The sequence below is a fragment of the Colobus angolensis genome, unplaced genomic scaffold, assembly GCF_000951035.1.
Source record: "Colobus angolensis palliatus isolate OR3802 unplaced genomic scaffold, Cang.pa_1.0 Scaffold12, whole genome shotgun sequence".
In the NCBI taxonomy this organism is placed as follows: domain Eukaryota; kingdom Metazoa; phylum Chordata; class Mammalia; order Primates; family Cercopithecidae; genus Colobus; species Colobus angolensis.
The window spans coordinates 7,448,608-7,456,389 of NW_012113141.1; the positions used below are offsets into that span (position 1 = coordinate 7,448,608).

Genomic DNA, 7,782 nt, shown 5'->3' on the forward strand with positions numbered 1-7,782 from the left:
GTGGTGGCGCATGCCTGTAATCCCAGCTACTCGGGCGGCTGAGGCAGGAGAATCACTTGAACCTGGGAGGCAGAGGTTGCAGTGAGCCGAGATCACGCCATTGCACTCCAATCTGGGCAACAAGAGTGAAACTCCGTCTCAAAAAAAAAAAAAAGCCTGGTATGGTTGTATACACCTGTACATCTAGCTACTCAGGGGGCTGAGGTGGGAGGACCACCTGGGCCCAAAGAGTTAGAGGCTGTCGTGAGCTATGATCATGCCAGTGCAGTCTAGTCTGGGCAACAGAGACTCCATCTCAGAATAAAAAAAAGAAAAGAAAAAGTCAAGCTATATTTTAGTCTTAAATCGGCCTTTATCAAAATTAAAACCTTGTGCTGCAAAGGACACTATCAAGAAAGGGAAAGACAACCCACAGACTGGGAAAAATATTTGCAAAAGATAAATAACTCAAAATATTGGCAAGGAGCCAGGCACAGTGGCTCATGCCTATAATCCCAGTACTTTGGGAGGCCGAAGCAGGCAGATCACCTGAGGTCAGGAGTTTGAGACCTGCCTGGCCAACATGATGAAACCTGGTCTCTACCCAAAAAATACAAAAATTAGCCAGGCGTGGTGACTCATGCCCGTAGTCCCAGCTACTTGGGAGGCTGAAGCAGGAGAATTGCTTGAACCCAGGAGGCGGAGGTTGCAGTGAGCCCAGATTGCACCACTGCACCTCCGGCCTGGGTGACAGAGTAAGGCTCGGTCTCAAAAATAAATAAATAAATAAAATAAAAAATAAAAATTGGCAAGGGATTTGAATAGATATTTCTCAAAAGTAGATATATAAATTGTCGATAAACACATAAAAAGATGCTCAGCATCATTAGCCATCAGGTCAAAACCACAATGAGATACCACTTCACTAGGAGGGCTGTAATTAAAAAGATAATAACAAGTGTTGCCAGGGATGTGGAGAAGTTGGAACCCTCTCATGTAACTGCTGCGAATGTTAAATGGTTTAGCCTCTTTGGAAAATAGTCTGGCATTTCCTCAAATGGTTAAACATAGAGATACCATATGACCCAGCAATTCAATACCTAGGTTTATAACCAAGAGAAATGAAATCATGTTCATATAAAACCTTGTACACTAATGTTTATAGCAGCATTATTCATAATAGCCAAAAAATGAAAACAACTCAGGTGTCCATCAACTGATGAATGGACAGACAAAATGTGGTGTAACCATACAATGAAATATGATTTGGCAATAAAAAGAAATGAAGTACTGATTCATGGCACAGCATGAAAGAAGCTAGTCACTAAAGAGCACATCTTATGTGATTCTATTTATATCAGATGTTTAGAATAAGTAAATCTGTAGAGAAAAAGTAGATTAGTGATTACCTAAGACTAGGTGGTGAGGAAGGGTTAGGGCTAAATGGGGGTGGTGTTGACTGCTAGTGGTACTAGGTCTCTTTTTGGAGTGATGAAAATGTTCACAAATCAATTGTGATGGTCGCACAACTCTGTGAATATCTTAATGACACCATTAACCTCTCTATGGCAGTTGACACTGTTGACTGTTCCTGAAACTCTTTTGGCTTTTATGACACAGTTCTACTGATCCCCCCTGCCCCTATCTCTGATATTTTCTTCCTAGCTCTTTTCACCAGCTTGTTCTTCCACCAGCTACTTATCTGTTGGTGGTGTTGGGTCGTGATTTCATTCATTATCCATGGCTTTTAGAACATCTGATTTGCCCGTTACTTGTGAATCAATTTTTCTAGTCCAGAAGTGAACTGAGGAACCATCTTTTCTGTTGCTTATTGGACAACTCCCTCTGAATATCCCAGTGCTAATTAGTTTCCCTCTCAGATCTGATTTTCTTCCTATGTACCAATTGACCCAGTCACTTGAGCCAGGGGCTGGGAGCCATCCTAGATTTCTCTCTCACCCTCCGCATGGAGTGTCATGTAGCTGCCTTTTTTACACCTGCCCTCTCGTCTCCATTCACACTGCTGCTGCTTCTGCTACAGTTAATCTGTAGTTTATCTTTCACTAAGACTATAAGTAAGCTCTGTGAGATCTGGGGCCATGTGTGTTTTCTTCATCACTGTCTGTAATGCTTGGTACATTGCATGTTATATAAGTAGTATTTGTTGATTGAATAAATGAATTCACAAATGAACTTGTCTTCCTAGTTTTCTTTGTTCTGACCCATTCTTGCTGCTGAATTTTTCTGTTTGAAATGCAGACCTAACAGTGTCTTTTACTTAGAATAATTAAATAATTTCCCATTGCTTAGAGGATAAGCCTATTGCTTTGCATACAAGGCCCTTCATGATGTGGCCCCTTTCTGCTTTTCCAATTTCCTGTCCTTTCCGTACCTCCTCTCTACACAGTACCCCGTTTTCCAGCTGTGTTTCATGAACTGGCCATTCTTTCCCATATCTTGCCCTATTAACTGGAAAGCCCTCTTTTTTACCTTGAATCCTATCACTTCTGGATACCTCTTATTCTGCCTTCCTAGAATTTATCTTCCTCTATGAAACTTCCTGTACCTCACCTATGCAGAGCGGAAACTTGGATGTAACTCTACTAGAGCATGCATTACATTGCATTACATTATTTGTTTAAGCATTTGTCTGTGAACAAGGACTGAGTCTCACTTTTGTATCCCCATCACACGGTGACAGACACAGTGCCTCCCACATGGGAAGTACTCATTAAGTGCTTGATTAAATGAATAAGTTGGAAATCGGAGTAGATTAGAGAGTTTCAGTTTTTCTGGATGTGGCCTCTTCAACACTGAACTCTGGCTGGCCATCTGTGAATGATGTACAAAGGATTCAGTGAGGGGTGGATGGATCACAAGTCCATCACCGCCCCAGAAAAACAATCGAAAACATTGCTGGTGATGGGTCACATACATTATTATTATCCTCGTATGACTGAGGGCTGGTACTGGACACAGCTGCAATCAGAATGGTTGTTCAGTATAATGGATTGATTAGGCTAACTCTTATGCCATAAGACATTGATTTGAGCCACAGTAAGTACAGGCAAATGGGTACACATTCTTAATACTGGTCACAATCAGTTGGTCACAACCTATTGTCTAAATAATTAAATAATTAAGAACATCTTCCTACTACCTTTTTAATGTAATGCTCTTTAGTTATGACTTACACTGTACGAATCAGTAACAAAAGTCTTCCCAGCTTTGTTTCGTCTTTCTGTTTTCTTGTACTTAGTCTAGCTAGAGGAGACATCTACATTAACATATTTTTCAGTCTAGGTAGTGACTTGAACCAGCCAACCTTTTTTTTCTCTCTTTCTTTTTTTTGGCTGGAAAGAAACCAAATCTCTCTACATTACTAAACCAAATCGAGTACATTGTGATGAAAGGAGTAATAATAACAACAGCAGAAGACAAAAGGCCTCTCACATAGAATTTTGAACTAAAGTCACATATTGAACAAAAGATATTTAAATTAACTACTGAACAAAGTAAGAACTCTTCAAAAGAAACAGGGCTTCCTGCCAAGCCCCCTAAAAATGCCCCCAGGCCTCTTATTCATTCACTACCATTATTTCAGTTTATGTCTAAAGATGTTTTATTTCTTATCTCATTCTCTTCCTACCACCTAGTGGACACATAGTTGGCACTTATTGCTTGTTTATTGAATTGAATGGAATCAAGCCCCAAGAGTTAAAGGCTATTCTCTGAAGAAGAAAATAAAAGAGAAATAATTTTGTCAGTGAATAGAACTAACAAGTCTGAGTTTCTCTCAGCAGTGGAATAAAGTTAGGAAGGGATAACACGTACGATTAGCTCTCTGTATCTGTGGGTTCCACACTTGTGCATTTAACCAACTGTGGACTGAAAATATTCAGAAAACAAGGATGGTTGCATCTGTGTTGAACATGTACAGGTTTTTTTTCCTTGTCTTTATTCCCTAAACAATACAGTATAACAACTATTTACATAGCATTTATATTATATTAGGTATTACAAATAATCCAGAGATAATTTAAAGTATGTGGGAGGATGTGTGTAGCTACATGCAAACGCTATGCTGTTTTATATAAGAGACGAGCATCTGTGGGTTTTGGTATTTGAAGCGGGTCATGGAACCAATTCTCCATAGATACCAACAGACATGACTATATTTCTTATAAGGTTAGATTATTCCAAAAGGGTTGTTTTAAAATACCCAGAGAAACCTATTCAGACTATAACTAAGATCTGTTTGTTCTTTTCTCTGTTTTTGTTTTTGTTTTTTGTTTTTTTTAGATGGAGTTTTGCTCTTGTCACCCAGGCTGGAGTGCCATGGCACAATCTCGGCTCACTGCAACCTCTGTCTCCCGGGTTCAAGTGATACTCCTGCCTCAGCCTCCTGAGTAGTTGGGATTCCCGGTACCCGCCATCATGCCCAACCAATTTTTGTATATTTAGTAGAGACAGGGTTTCACCATGTTGGCCAGGCCGGTCTCAAACTTCTGATCTCAGGTGATCCACCCACCTCGGCCTCCCAAAGTGCTGGATTACAGGCATGAGTCACTGTGCCCAGCTGCTCTGTTTTTTTTTTTTTTTTTTTTTTAGCCCTTTAATCCATAGGGCTTTTTTCAGAAGGAATCAGATTTATTTTAAGGCATTAAAAAATCAGGCATCAGACAGGTGTGGTGGCATGCACCTGTACTCCCAGCTACTTGGGAGGCTGAGGTGGAAGGATTCCTTGACCCCAGCAGTTCAAGGAACTGGGCAATATAGCAATACCCCATCTTAAAAAAAATTAAAAAAGAAGCATTTGTTGATTCTTACTGACCTGTTTGCAAAGTTGTAGTCTATATTGGGAATCATGTTTCCCCATACTAAGCTGACCTCCAAGAATAACATTTTCCCACCAGCCATGAAGATTCCTGTTAGTTAACAAAAGACATTTTGTGAATTAATCCCTTTCTTGTTTGTTCTACTCTATTTTTGTTTTTTGAGACAGAGTCTGTTGCCCAGGCTGGAGTGCAGTGGCATGATCTTGGAATCACTGCAAGCTCCGCCTCCCGGTTTCATGCCATTCTCCTGCCTCAGCCCCTTGAGTAGCTGGGACTACAGGCATCGCGACCACACCCGGCAAATTTTTTGTATTTTTAGTCGAGACGGGTTTTCACTGTGTTAGCCAGGATGGTCTCGATCTCCTGACCTCGTGTTCTGCCTGCCTCGGCCTCCTAAAGTGCTGGGATTACAGGCGTGTGTGAGCCACTGTGCCTGGCCGTTCTACTCTATTTTTATTTGGAAAAGTTGGGTGCTATGGAAATTTTCTGTTTTGATGGTGACAGGAGAGGACAGGAAAATGCATTTTCTGTCATCAATGGATTAATGGCTTAAAAATAAAAGATTTGTCTTTGGTTCTCCTAGACAGGTTTTGCCAGTTGTTCCCAAACAGGATATACCTTTCTGCTTCTGTAGATCTTTAGAAACTGGTTCTTTGGAAGTTCTCGACTTGTTACTTCGGTGTTAGAACAATGAATTGTAAAGATCTAGAACAGAGGATGACAATCTTTGAATAAATGGGCCGGTCAAGGTAACATAATCCTCTCTGCCTTCACTTAGCATACAAAGTCCTTCCTGAACTAACTGAGCTTTCCTTTCTAGCCTCATTTCCTCTGTTGAAGCCACACCAGCCTGTCTTTCTAGTCCTGGCCTCCTTCTACTCGCATATCTGACTGACCTTCTTTGCCTGTGATCCTCTTTTTGGTTGGGCTGCCTGATTATTCTCTACTGGGCAGCTTCTCCTTTCCAGGCCTGGCTCCTTTCTTCTAAAAGACCACATAGCAAAGGCATAAATGAAGGTTAATTTAGCAGCTGTGTGAAGAATGAATTGGAAGGAAGAGTCTGGAGCAACGAGACCAATTTTAGGAGATAGTGAAGGTCTCACGGATCTGTGCTGCCTGATATGGTAGCCACTAGCCGCATGTGACAATTAAAATGAAATAAAGGTAAAAATTCAGTTCTTCAGTTATACTGGCCACATTTCTTTCTTTCTTTTCTTTCTTTCTTTCTTTTTCTTTTGAGACGGAGTTTTGCTCTGCCATCTAGGCTGTAGCGCAGTGGTGCAATCTCAGCTCACTGCAGCCTCCGCCTCCCAGGTTCAAGCAATTCTCCTGCCTCAGCCTCTTGAGTAGCTGGGATTACAGGCGCCTGCCACACGCCCGGCTAATTTTTGTATTTTTAGTAGAGACGGGGTTTCACCATGTTGACCAGGGTGGTCTTGAATTCCTGACGTCAGGTGATCCAACCGCCTTGGCCTCCCAAAGTGCTGGGATTACAGGCATGAGCCACTGCACCCCGCCTATGCTGGGAACATTTCAAGTGGTCAATACTCACATGTGGCTAATGGGTACTGTATTGGTGGCACAGATTAAATAGAATATTTCCATCATAACAGAAAATTCTTTGGACAGCACTGCCAAAAATCAATTCCCCAAGAAAAAATGGCATTCATTCTACATAGTCATGTTTTATGTGTTGTACCTTAAAAATAGTGCCATTCATTGTCCCTAATCTAATTCTAGGCAGAGTGTATTGAGCAGTTATGAATACTATTGCTTCAAGTATGAATGCAGCTTAGAATAACAAAATCACATTTAGTGTTTATCACTTAAGTATTCAAAAATAGCATTTAAATAAATGCCCTTGAATATATTTTTAATTATTTATCTTTCCTTACCTACTCCTACTCTTACAAAGAGGCGTCAATTAATTACATGCCATTCAGTTTTTAGTAATTACCTCTACTGGGGTCAGAATTTTTGCTGTTTGCAAAACTGTTTTAATGTTTTTGTCTGGTATAGCCATGATTGCTTTTTCTTTGGATAATAACTGTTTGTCATATGTCAGCCTTCTAGCATTGCTGCCTTTGAAGGCTTTTTATTTCATTGATTTAGAAGTGATTTTTTTTCTTTTTTCCTTTTTTTGAGGTGGCGTTTTGCTCTTGTCGCCCAGGCTGGAGTACAGTGGCGCGATCTTGGCTCACTGTAACCTCCGCCTCCCAGGTTAAAGCGATTCTCTTGCATCAGCCTCCAGAATAGCTGGGATTATAGGCATCTGCCACCATGCCCAGCTAATTTTTGTATTTTTAGTAGAGACAGGGTTTCACCATGTTGGCCAGTCTTGGTTGCGAACTCCTGACCTCAGGTGACCCACCCGCCTCGGACTCCCAAAGTGCTGGGATTTATAGGCATAAGCCACCATGCCTGGCCACATGGTTTTATTTCTTTACCTCAGTGTAGTCTTCATCCCCCACCCCACCCAGTCCAAGAGCAAGTCCTAATAATAGTTCTTCCTTCAAAAGGTAACACAATTCTGTTCTTTTCTCCATTTCTATTTTCACTACTTAAGTGATCCTCCCATTTCAGCCTCCCAAGCAGCTGGGACCACAGGTGTGAGCCCCCACACCCGACTAATTTTTTGTAGAGACAGGGTCTCACTGTGTTGCCCAGGCTGGTCTCAAACTCCTGGTTTCAAGTAATCCTCTCACCTCGGTCTTCCAAAGTGCTGGGAATAAGTGTGCACCACTGTGCCGGCCAGGATTTTTCTTACTCCGTTTTTTTTTCTTTAAACTCAGTCAAAAGTTACATGGTTAGCCGGGCGCAGTGGCTCACGCCTGTAATCCCACCACTTTGGGAGGCCGAGGCGGGCGGATCACGAGGTCAGGAGATAGAGACCATCCTGGCCAACACGGTGAAACCCCGTCTCTACTGAAAATACAAAAATTAGCCAGGCATGGTGGCGGGCGCA

General features: G+C 41.6%; 1 protein-coding gene across 3 annotated transcripts in view; it reads left to right on the forward strand.

Moving 5' to 3' along the window:
- VCL (vinculin) overlaps positions 1 to 7,782 on the forward strand; it is a 130,474-nt gene that overhangs the window by 34,033 nt on the left and 88,659 nt on the right. The gene's annotated exons all lie outside the window — the stretch shown is intronic.